The sequence below is a fragment of the Ursus arctos genome, unplaced genomic scaffold (assembly GCF_023065955.2).
Source record: "Ursus arctos isolate Adak ecotype North America unplaced genomic scaffold, UrsArc2.0 scaffold_17, whole genome shotgun sequence".
Taxonomy (NCBI): domain Eukaryota; kingdom Metazoa; phylum Chordata; class Mammalia; order Carnivora; family Ursidae; genus Ursus; species Ursus arctos.
Window position 1 is genome coordinate 51,469,446 of NW_026622841.1, and position 18,806 is coordinate 51,488,251.

The window sequence follows — 18,806 nt, forward strand, 5'->3', positions numbered from 1 at the left end:
GTAAGCATTGCCCTTGGGTTTTCTTACAGGGTCAACAAATACTCAAAAATGTGAGTTGTGATAAACCCTATTACACTCTATTTATAAAGAAGTTATTCTATCATACAGTAAGAATATTTATGTTTCTTTCTGAGAGTACTTAATAGGTCATTTCATTAAAAATGTCTTCAGTAATAATTGGTCTATAGAGAAATATATTATTAATCATCATATTAACAATTAATATTGTTATATTAACATTTAATATTATATATTTATGTATTAATATAAAATATATCCAATATATTTAATAATGAGTTATTGCTAGTTATACGTAACTACATTACCATGAAAGGACCGGAGTATCTAAGATATCCGTATCACCACTACCACAACCACCATCACGCACTGTGTGTGTGTGTGTGTGTGTGTGTGTGTGTGTGTGTGTCTTTCTCTTTCTTCCTCTCCTTCCTAGGGCTTGAAACAGCCTCATCAGTATGATGATTTTCATCTTGGCTACGATATGTCTCTAAGATATGACAAATAAACACAGGATTCCACAATTAGACTTCTGTTATCTTAAGCAAAGGAAAAAAGAGAGAGAGAGACAAATCAAGAAACAGACTCTAGAGAACAGATAGTTACCAGAGGGGAGGTGTGTGGGGGGATGGGTGAAATAGGTGATGGGGATTCAGAGTACAGTTATCATGAGGAGCACTGAGTAATGTATAGAATTATTGAATCGCTATTTGCATAACTGAAACTAATGTGACACTATATGTTAATAATACTGGAATTAAAATAAAAAACTTAATGTAAAAAAAAAAAGACTTCTGTTATCTTACAGATGTCTGAAATAATCAAGGTATTCAAACAGCACCAGTCATTCTTAGCTCCTAAATTATTTCTGACATAAAAAGTATACGACAGTAAATGCTAAGATTTACCTCAAAATGCATCAGCTTGCACAGGAATTATAGAATATTGAAATAGAGAAAAACAACAACAGGATTAGGTCTTCTGCTAAGATTGATGCAATATTCCACCCCAACTTCATTGATCTACGCCTATTAAGTAGGCTGATCTGAATTACTGCTGAGAAAGCACTGTGGCTCGTCAATATCAAAATGACAATTCAACCTCGAAAACACAAAGAGCAGAAAAATAATTTAATATTTGCATGAATCCTATAGTAAGTGAATCATCTATGGACTAAAATTTGTTTTCTTTTGCTTCTGTGTAAAAGGCTGCAGCAGACAAACTGGCTATACAAATTCTTTTTTAGAGGACAAGAAAGGGGAAAAAAAGGAATATCTTTTACTTACGGGAATCAGATATAAATCAAGAGTGTATGAACATTTATTCCTTCAGGCTAAACCTATGTCTTGAAGAATCTTTATTTGAATTTCTGCCCAAAGTGTGGCTAGGTAACAAGACAGGAGACAGAATGCAAGTTGCAAACTTCATGCTTTGACCCTGACCACTCTTGATGACAGGGGCTTGTTTGCTGTATGTAATGACTCCCAATGTATAGAACCAGGTATCCTGTCTAGATGAAAAACGATGATGAATTTTCCCATTAGTGTTGCCAGTCTCAGATGACTAAATTATGGAAACATTTTCTAAATTCTGTTCACTTTTCAGAGTCACAAACAAAAATTTCTTAGCCTGGCAGAATTATATTGGAGAAAAAGAAAGTAATCTTCTGTTAACCTTGAAGACCGTGGTTGGGGCCCTGGCCAGCTTACAGGCTTGCACGGATCCTTAGAGCTATGCATGTTCAGCATATAAGTGCTAGATATTTTTTGGATTATCTCTAATCTTGAAAGCAACCTTGCAGGTACTACTGACTCTGCCCCTGTTTCACAAATGACAATGCTAACGTATGTAGACGGGTTCCAGAAATTCTCCAAGCTCATATTGGTAATAAGGGAAAGGATTAGGTTTTGAACTCAGATCTTTCTGTATCCAAAACCCTGCTCCTTCAAACTCACTGTCAAATATGTGCTGAAAGTTGGTTGACCGACTCCTTTGTACTTCTGGGACTGATTTGAAGTAGCATTTCATATGATCTGCATGCTGACATTGCAAGGTAAGACATTGGAATGAATCCCAGGGACGGAGATCGTAAATCTTTCTTTTCATATTGGAGGTAACTGAGGTGTTAGGACTCAGCCAAGGACATGCACCAAAGTAATAAAATTGAAAGTAGACTTTTCCTTTAAGCTTCACACTAGGCATGCCATAACATGGCGTGAAAATTTGAATTCTCTACTCTTAAAGTGAATTAAGAAACAAATCCTCAAAAAGACTTTTCAAGATTCGTGTCATCAGCTATTGTTCTTATTTGTGCTAATACATAGTCCTAATAGGCTTTTTCTGACACCACTACAGAACACATAACAGAAAAAAAATGTGGGAACTTGGTTTAAAAACATACAGAATAAATTTCACACGGAGCTATAAATGTCGGCATTGAGCCCAATTTCCGGAATAAATCAAAGAGTAGGCAGAAAACAGACAGCAGGAACAGTTATTTTAGCAAGAAAAGTAGGATAAATTTACCAAGCCAATCATGGGATGATGTACGCAGATAAGAGACGCAGAGTGAAAACGTGCAACATTGATACATGAACGCATTTGAATGCGAGAAAGCAAGACCCAGAAAGCGCAATTGTCCTACATGTGAATAAACACTCAAATTATGCTGCAGCTGCAAAATTTAAACTCAAGGAAGAGACATTTGCAAAGAAATTTATTAAATAGATGTGATTTCCTGGTTTCACATACCCAGTGGGTCTTTTATAAAGTAAAATGTACAATTTTCTGTGATATAAATGACATTTGCCCCCTGTTGTACTCAATCAAATAGCAAAAAAGTCTTTTGTGAAAGACTCTGCTTATTAAGGAGCACAATACGGTTGATGCCAGACACTCAGGCTCTGAATACATAGAGTTAATCCGCCTAATTAAATGTCTTCAATACTGCGTATAGTCTTATACAGTAAGACAGTTTTCATGTGAAGGAAATTTCGTCTTTCCCTAATGGTATACACCAGAGTGATTTCTTTGTAAGAAGATAAGTTTCTTGCTGAAACCAACCCTTGGCTGCCAGACCTATCCATCTGTCCGTCCTTCCTTCCTTCCTTCCTTCCTTCCTTCCTTCCTTCCATCCATCCATCCATCCAACCATCCATCCATCCATCCATCCATCCAACCATCCATCCAACCAACCAACCATCCATCCATCCATCCATCCATCCATCCATCCAACCATCCTACAAGTATGTATAGGTCTACAATGTCTACACCCCAGGAGGGGGTATAAAAATGTATCACAAAACTTTTGTTGGGAATTTTATGACATGAAGATGATATTTGACCAGAAGACTCAGACTTTGTTCTTAAACTAGGGCACCTTCCCACAATGGTGATGTTGGCAAGTGAGCCCTTTTACTGCAGTCTGTCTTTGACTCAAATTGCCATGTAGCAATTAGTAGTGGCCAGCCTAGATTGTTTACTTTCACAGAGTGCTTCACAAAGCGAGGTCTCTGGACCAGCGGCATCACCTGGGAACTTGTTAGAAATGCAAAATCTTGGGCCTCGTGCGAGACGCATCTATGCTTAAGAGCCAAAATATGTCACAACCACTTGGAAGGTTTGATAAATTACAGAATTTGCATGACTGTACAATGGTCTAGACCACTGGTGAGGGAAGCCAAGGAAAAAGAACTAAGTCTGAGAACTTACTGAGTGGCAGCTTTTACATGTTTTGTTAAGAAGTTTGGATGATGGTAGATTGGTAAATGAGAGAATATTTTCTGAGCAAAGCACAGTCATGATCAGAGCTTTTACTCTGGAAGATTTCAGAGCCCAGTGAGACCACAGAGAGGCAACTGCATTGTGCAGGTGAGAAGACAAAGTAACTTCATCTTTGATGACTCACGATTTTGTCAGCCTCAAACATTCACTGGGACTGTTCACTCAGTTTGCCTTCTGGGCTCAGGATGCAGTTCTAAGAAATCTCTCTCCACTAGCACAGGGTAGTCTGATTCTGTCTACCCTTCGTTATTTCTGCCTTGCTGTCTGCCACTACTTCCCTCGTTCCCCTGCCTTAAGTCTCTCTGCTGCTGCTTCTCCTCCCACATTTCATTTCCTTCGCTAGGGATTTGCATGCGAATGCACACCAGTGTAAATGTCTGCTGCTGGTTATTTGTACAGCTTCTTAGAGAGCTCACACATGACACTCCTCCTCTGACCACAGGATCCACTAGGTCTCAAGACAACTGCAGCCTTCACCTGACTTGACTTCAATCTGTCAAAACCCCCTGATTCACTTTCATGTGTTACAATTCTTTGGCCAGCTGACCATCCTTGGGCTATGATGCTCAGACATGCATAATTAAAGTCACCTTTTTCACACAAACGAGGACACTGCTAACTGGGTTGTTTCCAAACAGGGAAGATGATCATTGTTTTTCTGTGCATCAGACACCTTCCTGTACAGAAGACCATCAACAGTGCATAGTACGTAGAGATGCAATGAAATGCTATTGTCTTTGTTCCAACATTTGGGTCATACTTCAGATTTTAGTATATAATGTCTCAAGTGTATCTGTCGACCAAGATGTACGTCTCACTCTGAACATAGACAATTTATTGATGAACAAAGTATTTGTTTTGAAACAGAGTTCACTCTGGTTCTATGACACTTGGATGTAACTTTTCAGTGTCTTTAAAACACAAAACATTTTCTTCCTGGAAATAGGTCATTGAGGAGGAAAATGTGATTTATTTAATGATTTAAAGTAAAGTAAAAGGAAGTATAACAGATGCCTCTGGTTCCCTGTGTCCCACCCCTTGGTCCACCTGTGATTTCAGACACAGCTGCACAGACCGACAGTTCTGCACCAACTCACGTTCTCTCCACCTTTCTAGCATCCAACCTCAAGTGACCACTGAGTGTCTTCCGGCCCCATGCAGTGCCATCACAGTCCAGCATTGCAGCGGAAGTCAATGCCCCCGGGAGCAATCCACAACCAAGGGGGGAAGGCCAGTAGATAAACGTCTTGCCACACATCCTTCAGACAGACATTCTGGGAGGTCTGCCACACTCCCCTAGGTCCCAGGGAATCGCGTTCCTGCAGTCCACACTGAGGACTTGTCTACTCCCGTTATTTTGGCCTTGGCTTCTTCCCCAATTCACACTCCCTGACCTCTGACTCCCGTCCTTGGGATGAGCTTCCCAGTTAATCACCACACCCAAATCATTGTCTCAAGCAAGCAACCCCAAGAAAGATGACAGCTTATTCATATATTCAGCAATATCAACCCCCTTCTGATCAGACCCCCCATATGTGGTGTTTCAGATTTGGACATCATTAAGACCCTCCTTTTTTCCCTTCTCAAAACTCCATATGATAGGAAAGGAGTGGAGATCACAGCATTGCCTCAAGAGTTTCCTCTGCCTTTCTTAGAGCATAGATCTTGTTGAACGCATTGTCCTGATAAGTTCAAACCTGTACAACACTAAAAAAAGAATTAAAAACTCATACAGTGCATCTTCTTCCATAATTCTATGCTTAACGTAAAACACACTATTTTGGTCCACAGTCAGGAAAATGGCATTTGCCTCATCTGCCATTCTAGGCTAACAACAAGAATGAAGATTAAACATATAAAACACGTCTCACCCACATTCTGTAACAAGCAACTAGGGAGTTAAAAATCACAGACTAAACTCAGCAGCCCCTTAATATGACTGGAATTACAAGCCAGAAATATTTATATTCGAATATACCATGCTATAAAAAAAAAGAAATTGTTTTGCATAAGGTAGCTGGAGAAGAAGCTGTAGGGTTGTGTTATATAAGGAGAAAGGACACAATTTTACCTTTGATTGTCAATTTTCCATTTTTCTTGCTTCTGAGGCAGGAAAAGATCCGAAGTTTGCAGCTTTTTTTTTAACTGGCTGTCACTCTTGGTATGTGATGCTCAGCTGTTCTGAAAGGTAACAAAACACAATAATTAGATGCAAGAACTTAGCCTGAAACAAAAAGATACTTCAGATCTCTTAAGAACTACTCTGACAAACATTGTAAATTCAGTGATGTGAGAAGGGAGTGCCATAGAAAATTTACATGAATGTGTTTCTTGCATGATGTCATACTTTGTATTTTTATGCTTTCCAGAAAATAAGACCCACCACAAAATATAAAAAGTAATGTCACCACAATAAATAGGTTTGCTGTTCTACAATCTACTTTTCTACTGTTAACGATCTTATCTTCTTGAAAAAGCAATAACATGCACACATTGACATTTCGATTGTGTAGGCTCCACTCTACACACAAGACTGTCTTCGCTCCCTGGGCATTCTTTCGTCATCGCTGCAGCTAAGCAGCTGTCCGTAAAGGGCGAAAAGGTGTCATTCTTCACACGGTGGTTCTACTGATGTCACAGAGGGACACAAATCAGGGCAAAACCTTCCCAAGCACACTACCGAGGGCTTGCTGATGCTCACGACAAACCATGACCCCTAATTATTGAGACTTCTTGAAGAAAGTGACAAAATGGGACTGTAACTAGGCCCAGAGTCATGGGAGGTAACTTTTCCAATCCTATCACATGCTTTATGCTGAGCTCTGATTTTTCTCCTCTGAAAGTTCACATAGAAAGGGACTTGTGTCACACACAAAAATGATCTGGTGTTGAAAAGTGTAGGTATCAACAGAATTCTGTTTAAGCAATATCATTTTGTGGCCCTAGGCAGCATATTAAAAGAGTGTCCATGGGGAATGAGAAAAACAGATCTCAGTAGTAAGCAGAGACAGAGTGACATTCAGAATTAAAAATACTGGTGTGAATAATTTTTTTTACCTCCTAATTATTTATAGGAATTACAGTGCCTGAATGAATATGGAATTCATTCACAGAAGAGGAACTGGAGGCCCAAAGAGGTGGTGTGTTTTGCCCACGTTTATTTGTGTCAGCTAATAGGCACAAAGGCAGAATGACATTCCAGAATCCCTGCCTCAAGTTCAACCCCTTTAGAAACCCATAACACTGTATTTGTTTCCAAAAAGAACACTTGGCATTCAAAAAGATCGGGGCTAATACAATTGTCTGCAGAACTTCTCTGAGCAATATTTTGAGTCTGTCAAAGTTGATAGGTTAACAGTAAGACGCTATGAGTGATAAAATGGAAGAACTACAATAACACAACAATATCATGTATTTTCATAGGACATAAAACATGTTGGGAATATTATATTTATATATGTATTTCATTGATCCACATTAGAAAAGACAAAAATGATTATTATTGATAGCTTTCAGGTATGAGTCCTGGTTTATATATGATTATTCTATTAAATATTTTTAATATTCTGGTACACCAAATGAACTCTGATTTTTTTCCCTACATGTATGAGAAGTAGATTACTCAAAGAGACCACAAAAAAAAAAATGTTTATTTTTGAAACAGAGAACTGACTACTTGTTCGTTCCTATTATTTATTGAGAATCTATCGTGTGCTGGATATTATTCTAAATTTCCTACAGAAACAAAATGAAAAGATTATGGAATTTCTCAAAAACATGCCCAGATATGCAATAAGAAATCAATTTTAATACGATTGGAATGTTTCATAAGTTAGATAATCTTAATGTAAGCAAATATCGCAAACACTGGGAGGTGTTTCAAATATCTTCTAGTCTAGTGGTTCCCAAGTATGGTTGATCATCACAATTGTCTGGAAAGCTGCCGAAAAACACAAATTATAGAATGTCATGCAAGATCTATTAAATCAGAATATTCATTAGTAGAGTCAGGGTAATTGCATTTTGAACTGGGCCCCCAGTTCATTCTCCCGATCAAGTTGGTCTTGGAAACCTACTGATTCTTGCCTCATCTCCTTATTTATATGGCAAAGGAACCTGAGACCAGGGAATGACTTGCCCAAGGCATTTACTCCATGGTGACAGAACTAAAGTTAGAATGCCGAATTTCTGGATTCTCTAGTATTTTATTTTATTTTTATTTTCTTGTTTTCCTTTACTCCAAGGGTTTTTCTTTTCTTTTTCTTCTTCCTCTTTCCTATCACTAAGTAACCAATATTTAGTCCCTGCATCTAAGAACAAGTGTGAAAGTAAAAAGAAAGGAACAAACAAACAAAAAGCCAAAAGGGGAATTTGAACTAAGCTGCTTGTGTGCTTTCCATGGTTCTACTGGGTTCTAGAGTCATCTGCTTTCAGAGTGTCTGCTCAGCCCCTTTCTTTGCATTCCCCAACTTGCCAAGGTGTTCTCTGTTAGTTGTCAGTAAGTCATGACCCCGGTCTTGCTGCTTGGATGGGGAGGGGGACCTCACCTAGGCTGGGCTTCTAATCTGGGACTAGGAGACTACAGTCTCAGGTGAAAGAGCTATGGCTGGAGTGTGGTCACCTTGTCCCTTATGGGTGGAGGGAGCAAATAATGGTAATCTGCGGAAAAGAAAAGTGAAAAAGACACTCATGCAAGGTGTAGTGAGAGCTCTCCAAACTCATTCTGCTTCCTACTCTTCCTATTTTTTTCCAGTGGCTTTCATGAGCTCATACAGCTTTATGACACATTCTCCTTGATATTTTTCAAGTCACTTAGTTTTAATTTTTTGACTCCCACTAGCTCAAGCGGTTTGATTCTATGACTCTGCAGCCAGAGTCCTAACTAATACACCTCCTATCATTCTTGTCATGTAAGTTATTTTATAAGCCAGTCATTTTAGTTACGTCATTTTAAGAGGTTCATTTAAAAACATATTGGCTGAGAGTATGGAGAAAGGGAGAAGGAGACTGTAAATGCATCATATTTTATGGAATACTGATATTTTCATAAACTACATATCTTACAGTATGATACAGGAAAAAAGGTCCAGATCAGAGAGCTCTCTCTTAATCTTAGTTCTGCCTTTTATAGGACTTCTGGCTTGTGAAAGTTACCTAGCCTCTTTGAGTTTCAATTTCCTCATTGTAAAATGGAGGCAAGGAAACCTTAGTCAGGTTAGTAATAAATAGGAATAAATGAGTCCACCTGTGTATTCATGTATTCACTCATGTCCCAAAGATTTATTGAGCATTTATCATTTGTCAAGCACTGTGCTCGGTGCTTGGAATAATGAACATTTCATTTTAGTGAAGGTGAGTAAGTAGAAAGTAAACAATAACCACGGTGAAGGAATATAGAGTATTTTAGAATGTGAAACATGCTACTGATGTAAGAAAAATAGACCAAATTAGGGGGGATCGGGAGTGCATGGGTTGGAGGTTATTAGGAGGTGACCTCACTAAGAAAGTAAGATGTGACCAAACACTTGAAAGATGTGAAGGAGTGAGTCATGTGCAAGAGAAAGGTGTTCCAGGCAGACAGAACCACCAAGGTTAAGGCCAGAAGGTGGGAATGTGTGCAGTTGTTCTTGGAATGGTGAGGTCACTGGGGATGGAGTGAAAGGAGAAAGGGGAGATTAGTAGAAGAGAAAATGGCAGCGCAGTGGGGAGGTGGAGGGAGTGATGGATCAGGGTGGTTCAGCTCCTTGGCTTTTACTTTGTGTGAAATGGGGGCCACTTCAGGAGTCTGAGCTCAGAATTGACATTGCTTATGTTTCAACAGGTTCATACTGGCTGCCAGTTGGAAATGGACCACAAGGGAGGTCAGGATAGAGGCAGGAGGAAAGCTTGTAGAGAGAGGCCCCGTTGACTCAAACTCAGGTGGAACTGGTGAGGAGTGGTCAGACAGATTCATGCTGGGCTTATTTTGAAGTGAGAGCAACAGGATCTCCTGATGTACTGCATGGAGAGAAAAGGGGGAGAGGAGGATATCCCCAAGGCTTCTAGCTGCTTCTTCTAGCCACTGGAAGAGTACGTTCACCATCACTTGAGATGAGAAGGGCTGTGGCTACAAAAAAGCTTTTGGGGAAAGAGGATGAACTTATTTTGGCCAGACCGATTTTGAGAGGTCAATGCCCAGTGGACTTGCCATGCAGGTAGTTGGTCAGGCAATACTAGAATGTGGGAGAGAAGTGTGGCTGGAGTTTACATTAGAAGCTTCCAGAAGACTTTCTGGTCTAGCATAGGTGATGGCTGATATTCTTATTGCCACCTACCATAGTGATTACGAGGGGGTTAAACAAAATAATATATGGAAAGTACAATGCCTGGTACATAACAGGAACTCAACATATTGTAATTTGCTTCTGTCTCCCACCTTTATTTCCAAATATTTAGTTCTCTATTGACTATAGGATTGAGTCTGCTTTTCTGTGAAAAAAATCAATTTTCCACAAGACATAATAAAAATCATATTTTACATTTGGGCAGCCCTTTTAAAAATAGAGCAAAAATAATCTGATAAAATATTAATAATACTACTCAATAAGTCATGAAGCAGAACTTTCAGGTAGCAAGGTAAATTTTGATTTGGGCACGAGCTAAAAGATCTAAAGAAAAAGTGAAAACAGGACTGAAATAATCCATGGACCTATAAGTCCCTCAACGTCTCCTAAATCTCCCTGGAGTTTTGGCAATGATAACAGTCTTTCAGGATAAAGAAGATGCAGGAATGTGGGAAAGGTGATTCACTATTCAGAAAAACTGCAGGCCCAGCGTACATCTGAGGAAGCTCTTGTGCTTGAAGCACATCTGGGGACCTCTGGAAATTCTGGAAAGAATTCTCTAAAGTCTAAAAGTATATCTTTAAAATACGTTTCTTAATTTATAAATGTGTCTTCATTTTTTTTTAATTTTCAAGATTTTATTTATTTATTTGACAGAGAGAGAGAGAGAGAGAGAAAACATGAGGCAGAGGGAGAGGGAGAAGTAGACTCCCTGCCGAGCAGAGCCCAAAGTGGGACTCAATCTCAGGACCCTGGGATCATGACCCGACTCGAAGGCAGACACTTACCCAATTGAGCCGCCCAGGTGCCCCTATAAATGTGTCTTCACTTGAACAATTTTAACCTGGAAACCATCTGAGTTTGAACCCTTTTTTAAGGATGAGGTTAATGAAGACTTGGGAGGTGAAGTGGCATGTCTGAGGTCACAGCTAGCCAATAGCAAGGCCAGGACTAGACCTAGACCCCCTAACTCTCAGTATAGCTGTTTTTCCACTCAGTTTCCCATCAGTTTGTTTTGTTTTGTTTTGTTTTACTCAATTACCTCTCATACCTAATAAGCAGTGCCATTTCTGTGAAGTCTCATGTCTTATCTTAACATTTTACTGAAATGTTATAGTCCATAAAACATTGTGTTTGTTTGAAGACAAAGTTTATCTATCTGCCTCCTGGGCTCCTCCTTCCTGCAAATGATGAAGTAATAATTTCAGAAGATCTGAATTTCTTCTGACTTCCTATATGTCTGAGACAATGTTCATGCACATAAAAAAAGGAAGACTAGCCAGTTTCCACTTTTGCAAATCATGTTGCTAAGTGATGTCATTTGTGTATTAAAAAAAACCAAAAAAAAACCAAAAAAAACTTCAAGGCAGGGCTGGATGCATGAGTGTGCCGCCTGGGCAACTGCCCAGGAGCCCATGCTCAGGATAGCCCCTTGCTTTAACTTTTTTTTTTTTTTTAAATAATTCGAACCAGTGTTTTTGTGGGTGAAGGCCAATGGGGTAGTGGAGCCTGTGAGTGAGGAGGGGTATCTGCACCATATGCATGCCCCCAGCCATCATTTATGACCTCATTTTCATATAATGTGCATAATGGTGAATTCTGGTGGACCCACAATTCCCGGAAGTTCAGCAAGATTCAGCGTGAGTGAGGTTAAGTATGCTCTGTCTATGACTAAGTGCGGAAGCTGACAATCCCAAGAGGCCATGCTCTCCATGGAAGCCAGAATTTGCTTTGAGCTTCACAAGAAGGCAATTGTCTTCTAAAAAACATGGATGACAACAGATGGGGTTTAGGGAAGGCCACCCCGAAATATGCCACTTTGGCATAGTGATTATCTTGAATTAAAGTTACTTGGGAAACAGTCAGTACAAGAAGGGCGCTCTGACGGAGATGCCCTGCAACAGATGACTGGATTAAGAAGTTGTGGTCCATATATACAATGGAATATTACTCAGCAATCAGAAAGAATAAGTTCTCAACATTTGCTACAACATGGACGGCACTGGAGGAGATAATGCTTAGTGAAATAAGTCAAGCAGAGAAAGACAACTATCATATGATTTCTCTCATCTATGGAACATAAGAACTAGAATGATCAGTAGGGGAAGAAAGGGATAAAGAAAGGGGGGGTAATCAGAAGGGGGAATGAAACATGAGAGACTATGGACTATGAGAAACAAACTGAGGGCTACAGAGGGGAGGGGGGTGGGGGAATGGGATAGACCGGTGATGGGTAGTAAGGAGGGCACATATTGCATGGTGCACTGGGTGTTATACACAACTAATGAATCATCGAGCCTTACATCGAAAACCGGGGATGTACTGTATGGTGACTAACATAATATAATAAAAAATCATTATTGAAAAAAAAAAAAAAAAAAAAAAAGAAGGACGCTCTGAGACTCTTCTGTCTCCTGAAAGCAGGAAATAAATCTCCCACGTGAATGACACCCTTCCTGCACAGGAGGTAAAGAGACATCCTTACCATCAGAGACAGGGAACTCGGAGAAGGCTCTATCAACAAACCCTGTTATTTCTTCACTAATTTACTATCCCAAAGCCTGACCCTCTCTTTGTCAATTTTTCACAAACTTATTGTTTCTTTGTCTAAAACATGTAAAAGCTGCCTGGTTTAGTTTCTTCTTTGAGTCTCATATTTTTATGGGCTCCTGTTTATACGAAATTAAATTTGTTTTTCTCCTGCTACTCTATCTTATGTTGATTTAATCATTAGACCAGCCATAGAACCTAGGGTAGAAGGAGAAAAAAATTTTCCTCCCCAACATAAGAAAGCCTATCATATCCTTTATTTTTTGCATTTCCCCCCTTGAATAGCAGGCTGCTTATGGTGAGAATAAAGACATAAAAAGAGAAAGAAAGGGAAAGCCATAGTTCTTTTTGCTGCAGTCCTTCCTTACTCACCAATGAGCCAAATGGAGAGAGTGTTGGTAGAATGTGCATATATCAAGAAGAGAAATAAAAATGGCAGAGAAGGTTTGTGTAGTGTTTCCACCGTTCTAGTAAGAATAACATATGTATGCATGACCTACGACATACAAATTGTATAATTTTGGTGATTCTGCATGTAAGTTAAATAATCCCATATTTGCATTATGCAATACAAAGATGAATAGTAAAATGGTAATAATTTAAACTTTTATTGGAACTACATTAAATAGTAAATAAAAACCACTACGATCAGTTGAGAGAGAGAGATGGCAGAAAAAAGGAAACAGTTTCATACTTTAGTACATTCAACAACTCTAGTCCGGCTTTCTGAACAAGGGGCCTGCATTTTCATTTGCTCTGGGCCCTGCTAATTCTGTAGCCATCAACATTCACCGTGTTGTAATTAACTAGCACAGACTCCAGTAAGTGCTTCAAGCAGTATTAATTTACGATTTAAGTATCATATATAGGATTTTTGGAAACGGACAATCTGCTTCTGAAAATCATAGTGTAAGTACAAACTGAATTCATCTAGTCTCTGTTCTCATCAAATCTCCTAATGTCTTCTCTTTCCTTCCCAAATGACTCCTTGGGAAGTATCTGACTAAAGTTCCTAATTTGAGCCAACCCACCTCAGAAGTCCCTCATTTTTTTATTTAATTTCTAATTTAATTTAATTTAATCTTCCATTTGAAACTACACTGCCTTCAAGGTCAAATGAAGAGAGAAAAGTCAGTGATAAAAGTAATGGACTTTCAAGTGTGAGTTATTCAGCCACCTAACACTTTTGAGGGATATTTAGATTTTAAAGAAGCACTCAGTTCAGTCTAAATGAACTTAATGTGTAAGAAACAATGCTTCTAAAGGAGGAAATTTGTATTACTCTTTGCTAACAGGGCCCTTAGACCCCAATGCACTTAAAAGAAAGAGTTATGTTCTATTTCTGGACAACCACACATGATTTTTTAAAATGAGGGAACTTATGGCCATATGTACCAAGATATTTCCAATTAAAAAAGACTTCGCCATCACGAAATATATAGACTTATTTCATGTCTCTTTAAAGCTCACCAAAAGGAAATGAACTTTAAAACCTGTGGTAGACACCACCTCCCTTTAATTGTCTTTATGAATTTGACCTCTGTTCTTCCAATTCTGTCCTATATTAGTCCATCTGTGGCAACTCTGCCCCTTCAGGAATTTAGCTAAAGGACTCTGTGCAGAAATTTTAAGGCATTGCCCCCTCCCCACCCCCCCTACACAACAACTCACTTTTCTGCAGACAACATGATTTGGGGCTCCCTGATGAACAGAGGGTGGGTAGCGACTCATTGAGCTATCACAGCTGCGGCCCTGGTACAAAAAGACTGACAGTCTATTTACAACTTTGAGATCACTATTTAGAAATATCTTTTAATCCATGTGGCGGGAGACTAAAAGACCTCTTCCCTTGGGCCTATCTTTTTGGTTAAAAAGAAGGCTCACAGCCTGAGAATATATTGGAGACTGCTATATTTTTTGTCAATGACGTAAGTGGGGACTTTCCACATCTTGCATCTGTATAGCCTTTTCCCCCAATCATCTCAAAGCTTTAATATGTTTTCAAGTAGTTTTCTTTAAAAAAGTTACAGTAGAGGGGTGCCTGCGTGGCTCAGTCCGTTAACCGTCAGACTCTTGATTTCAGCTCAGGTCTTAATCTCAGGGTCATGAGTTCAAGCCCCACATTGGGCTCCACACTGGGTATGGAGCCTACTTAAAAAAAAATTACAGTAGACAATCCTAACCTATTTGGCTCTACTGAATTCACATTGCTTTCCCTTCACTCGTTGGGCTGAGTGAGAGTCTTCCGCATCTCTTTCAATTCCAACCTAGCCCCCCTGGATGGACTTAATGAACCACAGCTAAGAGTGGCCACATTCACTGAGTGCTTACTGTATGCCATCATTGTTCTAAGATTGTTTCATTTAAAATTCTCAGTAACTCTATGAGGTAGGTGATATTATCATCACCATTTTACAGATGAGAAGAATGAGATGCAGAGTTGTAAAGAGATGGACCAAATTATGACGGCTGGTCAGTAGGGGGCAGCACGACACAGGCCTGCCGTCTGTCTTGGCCACGCACTCTCCCACAATTTCATCTCTTAGTGCTTGTTTCAAGCCAAATACGCAGATTTATTTTTCATGAATTCATTTCACTCACCTATCTAATTCATTTGTATCAGCTGGGCTGTAAGTCTTCCAAAGCTTACCACGTCCTAGGAACTTGCAATAAGTTGCTTCATTTAGATATTATCATTACCCCCTTTTACAGATGCCAAAATTGAGACACAAAGAGATTTGAATTACTTGGCCAAAATCTCAGAAAATTCTGGATCTAGGATTTAAATCTAGTTCTTTTTATCATGATGTTACATTTCACTCTTCTGTGTCAGATTTCATTGTGCTCATTCCTAAAAGTAAATTTTCTGTGCCAAAGTACAGAAAAGCCTTATTATTATTATTATTATCATCAAGTTGGTGATGAGTTCAATGGTAGAGCCAAATTTTAGTAGCCAGAGAACAGAGTCTTAGTTCCAAGCCTGGATATGCCAGTTGGCAACACTGGTTCCATGGCCACAAACTATAACTTTGTTTCCAGCCAGTCACTTCCCAAATGGATGCTGCTAAACCCGAATCCATGAATGATACACATTTAAGTATGGACTGAACTTTACCATTCATCAAATCTCGTTGCTTCATTTCATAGATGGGAAAAGCACAGAGAGGTTAAGTAGAATACCTGAGATCACACGGCAGATTAGTAGTAAAACTGGGACAGTAATTTAGATTTCCTGACACTAAATCTGAGGTCTTCATCCCATCAACAAAGGCAGCCTATAATGACTATTTTTTCAGTGTCTTAAAAAACATGTCCAGAGGTTCCCGGGTGGCTTAGTCAGTTAGGCGTCTGCCTTCGGCTCAGGTCATGATCCCGGGGTCCTGGGATTGAGCCCTGCATCGGGCTCTTTGCTTGGTGGGGAGCCTGCTTCTCCCTTTCCCTCTGCCTACTGCTCCCCATGCTTGTGCTCTGTCAAATAAATAAATAAAATTTAAAAAAAAGAAAGCATTCATACTTTCAGCAGATATTGAGTGGCTACTATGTTCCAGAAACTCTTCTAGGCTGCTAGGGACAGGGCAGTAAACAAAGATTGCTGCCTCCATGGAGCTTTACGACCTGGCACTGTGATGGTAAAATGTCCTGATGTTTTCAATGAGAAAAATGTCATATGAATTTGAGTTATTTTAAATTTAATCATTGAAAAAAAAAGTGGTTATTTAAGAATCACTGGCTTAAAATATGGATGACCCAAAACTATAATGTCTCATAGATAGAAGAGCTTATTATTACAAATACCAGTTCATACATATGATCAAAGCCCAGTCATTACATAAACAGGGGCGGCATGGGTTTTGTGGTACCCATGGAAAGATGGAGAAAGTAAGGAAGGTCCAGGCTCCCAAGCAGCTTAAGCTTGAGGTGTAGGAGTCACGTAGATGAGGGGAAAAGTTTTCCCCTCAATTTCAACTTCTTTAAGCAAATTCCATAACATTTGAAAAATTATCTTTTACTCTGTGACAGCTAAAAATCATTCTCTATAGCTGCTAAGAATTAAAACTATAATTAAGTGAATAATCTGAAATCCCAAAACCCCAGTTAAATTTTCTGAAATTTCAAGTCTTTTTTAAAATGATATTTTAAATATTCTGTGTCAACATGTCCAGTGGCAGAGAAATAACAATATTTTAAATATTTTAAATATTCTGTGACAACTTGTCCAGTGGCAGAGAAATAACAATAATAAAATGTAAGTTTGCCTCTAAATCAATATACGTCTGCATCCTCTTGCCAATAATTATTATAATGAAGTAACAAAATTGAGCTCTTGGTCACAAAGGCTGGCTGCATTTGCTATTAGTCTGAAACAGTCACCCTAAAGCTATTTCATAATGGAAAACACAGAGCGATGCACTTTAAAGTACTATACTAAGCCTATTCTTTAATTATAATATTTTGCAATGTCAATACACACCATTATCTGCAATAACCAGGGTTTTTAAAAATACAGTTATGCTTTGAGCTGATAACAAACTATGCGTTAGTGTCTTCCAAGATATTAAATGCTTCATTCTGACTCTCCCACTTAGTAAGTATGTCAAGTAGATCTAGCTGATATCATGTCTCCTGAAGACTCTGCTCAATGAAAATCCAGCAATAGGAAGACATAAGAACCCAAAATATGACTTATCGTTACCAATTTATAACCACCTTTGCCCATAGACTTAAGTTCTGAACTGCTAAAAAATGCATTGCTAATATGTATATATCCACCATTCATAACTTCTGAGAGGTAAATACGTAAGTATTCACACTCAGAAAATATTCTGAATGACAAGTGTTGGAGAAAAATCTAAAGGGTTAGCAATTAGTTGAACTACTACTTTTACGGTTCATACCTACGTTCCTCAGGTGCCTTTATTTTTTAAGATTTTATTTATTTATTTGAGAGAGAGTGAACTAGCACGAGTGGGGGGAAGGGCAGAGGGAGAGGGAGAAGCAGACTCCTGGCTGAGCAGGGAGCCCAGCTATGGGGCTCAATCCCAGGACCCTGGGATCATGACCTTTGTGGAAGGCAGACTGACTGAGCCACCCAGGCACCCCTCTCATGGTGCCTTTAGAAGACCCAGGAAGGAAAACATGTTTCACCTGGGACCGTTAGCTAACCTACATGAAACTATGCCATGAATGGTACAGTTTCCCAATGACGCCATTTGTGGTAACTTAGTTTCTTTGGTTTCCTCTCAGGTTACTTCAGTAGAAATAAATTGTGCACATACTTCCCGTAGGTAACGCCATCACAATAATATGTCTGCTAAAATACAGTGCAATAATGCTAGTTTTCATGATAATTAGGTGAGATAGTCTATTCCAGAAAATCAATACAGGCACACAGGAGGGACCCTCTTTTTATTTCCTTACCCCCATCATGGATGGGAATTATATAAGGCCATCCCTAGAAAATGCTGTGAAGGGGACTCATTTGGTTTTCAGCACCTTGTGTCTTTTTTTTTCTGAACACCTATTTTCCATTCTTATATCTTTTTTCAGATATTGTTATTCAAGTTTCCTTCATTAAAACTCTAACACTTGGCAATAAGAGGCCCAGTTCAGAAAGCCACTTTGTCCCTGGCAGACCTCAGACCTCTCCCTTCCTGAGAGGCATGCAAAGTCCTGGCTATCAAAATCCATTCAGCTCCCTTGGGCAGTGCCAGCAGGGGCCAGTGAGAAAGCCCAGCAGCATTAGATAAACCTCCCCGACCAAAATAACAATGGAAAGGCACTGAAAAATAAACTGCCATTGGAAGCATGGCCCACAAAGTAGCCATTCTAAATCTGTGACTGCCTATGATAATGAAAATTTTAAATAGGACCTTGGGTCTCCTAACTTAACAAAATGTCCAAGATCACTTGCCATACCAAAAAAAAAAAAATCAAGAAAAATCTCAACTTAAATGAGAAAGACAATCAACTGATGTTAACATTGAGATGAGTCAGATGGTTCAAATATCTGATAAGGGCTTTTAATAGCCATCATATAACCGTTTCAACAATCAATTACAAAATCTTTTGGGATATATGAAAAAATAGAAACTTTCAGCAAAGAAATGGAAGTTATAAAAAGAACCAAATGGA

General features: G+C 39.1%; 1 protein-coding gene across 1 annotated transcript in view; it reads right to left on the minus strand.

Annotated features, from left to right (window-relative positions):
• DLGAP1 (DLG associated protein 1) overlaps positions 1 to 18,806 on the minus strand; it is an 843,835-nt gene that overhangs the window by 549,071 nt on the left and 275,958 nt on the right. Inside the window, exon 3 of the mRNA XM_026496025.3 lies at positions 5,873 to 5,982. The gene's annotated coding sequence lies outside the window, so the exon portion shown is untranslated. The remainder of the gene's footprint in view (positions 1 to 5,872; positions 5,983 to 18,806) is intronic.